General features: G+C 40.0%; 1 protein-coding gene across 1 annotated transcript in view; it reads right to left on the reverse strand.

Moving 5' to 3' along the window:
• The window catches only part of LOC117959735 (seizure 6-like protein), a 42,090-nt gene that overhangs the window by 5,880 nt on the left and 34,661 nt on the right, over window positions 1–1,549 (reverse strand). The window lies entirely within an intron of this gene.

Below are 1,549 nucleotides of genomic sequence, written 5' to 3' on the forward strand. Positions count from 1 at the left end.
ATCCGAACATTTTGCCTGTACCATATATACATATATGTGTATATATACATACATACTGTATATATCTCACACTGTGGTGAATGTGAGACTGTTTTGGGCTTCAGTGGAGGGGATGGAGGGACTGAGAAGTTGTCAATGTTCATTTTTTTGGGCTAAATCCTGCATCTTCACAATCCTGCAGCACCTTTAAGATCAGGGTTTGGCTTGAATGGGACGTAATCCGTCTGTTACTGTTGTGGAAAACAAGTGAAGGAGCTTTCCCAGAGATTATTTTATATATTGCAGATGGTTTTCATGTATATGCACGCGTATTGCAGCTGTAGATTTTCCATCAGGGGAAGGAAAACCCTGTTTTTAGCATTGAATTTGAATCCCAATCTGTTTTGATAAGAGAGATTGTGAAAAGCGTCTTTGACATCAAACTGAACATTTAGCCCACTTTACTTTGTAAAAAAACAACAACACAGGTATGTATCGTGTATCGCCATTTAACCGAAAAATACACATATGATTTGTATCTCTAGCACAATATGGATGTAAAAACAGTTGCCTGTAGGCTATGTGTAACTTCTTTATGAGACAATAGCATTTGTTATAGTTAAAAACATCAAAAAATCGTGATAATTAATCATGATCTCAATATTTATCTAACTATTGGCCATCTTGGCCAAAATCATGCAGCCCTAATTTCACCAAAAATAACTTGGTTCTTAGATTCTGTGGAGATGAAACTAATCATTCATGAGATTTATATATATATATATATATTTATGTATATATAGTCCACATGATTGATCTGAGAGCGGTTTCTGGCTGTGGGGGGGTCTTATTACATTTGACTGGCAGATCTAAATCCTAAAGCTCGTAGAGACAAACATGGCCAGCGGGTTTTGTGCCGGGCACTTTTAATCAAGGATGAGAAGAATTATTGATTGCAAAAGATCTTCAGAAGGATCAAGAAGACTGCAGCTGCGTCTCTGTGATCAGTTCATGCTGCGGAGTGAGGTTTTTTATCAGATACAGCATGAAAACACGCGGAGGAATCAGGGCGAGACGTTCATGTGCTGTGAGTTTTTCACTTTAAAAAGCAAAAAGTTTTCTGCCAGTGAAAATGAACATTAATTGGGAGCTTCTAGTTTGATATTTTTGGGTCTAGTGAGTCCGTGTGATGCAAGAGATTCATTACGAGTCTTTTATGTCTTTTCCACCAAAGGCAGTTCTGGTGCTGGTTTCGGAGTCAGTCCTGAATATCGAACCGGTTCTTTGCTTTTCCGCGCAAGTAAACCTGGTTCTGGGCCAAGAACACGGGTTCCAACTCAGCACCAGCTCAGGGCTGGTCTAGAGATAAGAACCGGTTACGTCAGGTGCTGGGGGGGGCGGGGTAATCATGACGTTCGAAAACCAAAACTTATGCCGGCCATTTTGAAAACCCCGGTCAGCTGTTAACCACAGAGAGCTGTTGATGTTAGCTCGTCTCTTTATATAGACCTTAGTGGTCCCTAATACTGTATCTGAAGTCTCTTTTATATAGACCTTAGTGGTCCCCTAA

This window comes from Etheostoma cragini, chromosome 16 (assembly GCF_013103735.1).
Source record: "Etheostoma cragini isolate CJK2018 chromosome 16, CSU_Ecrag_1.0, whole genome shotgun sequence".
NCBI classification, from domain to species: domain Eukaryota; kingdom Metazoa; phylum Chordata; class Actinopteri; order Perciformes; family Percidae; genus Etheostoma; species Etheostoma cragini.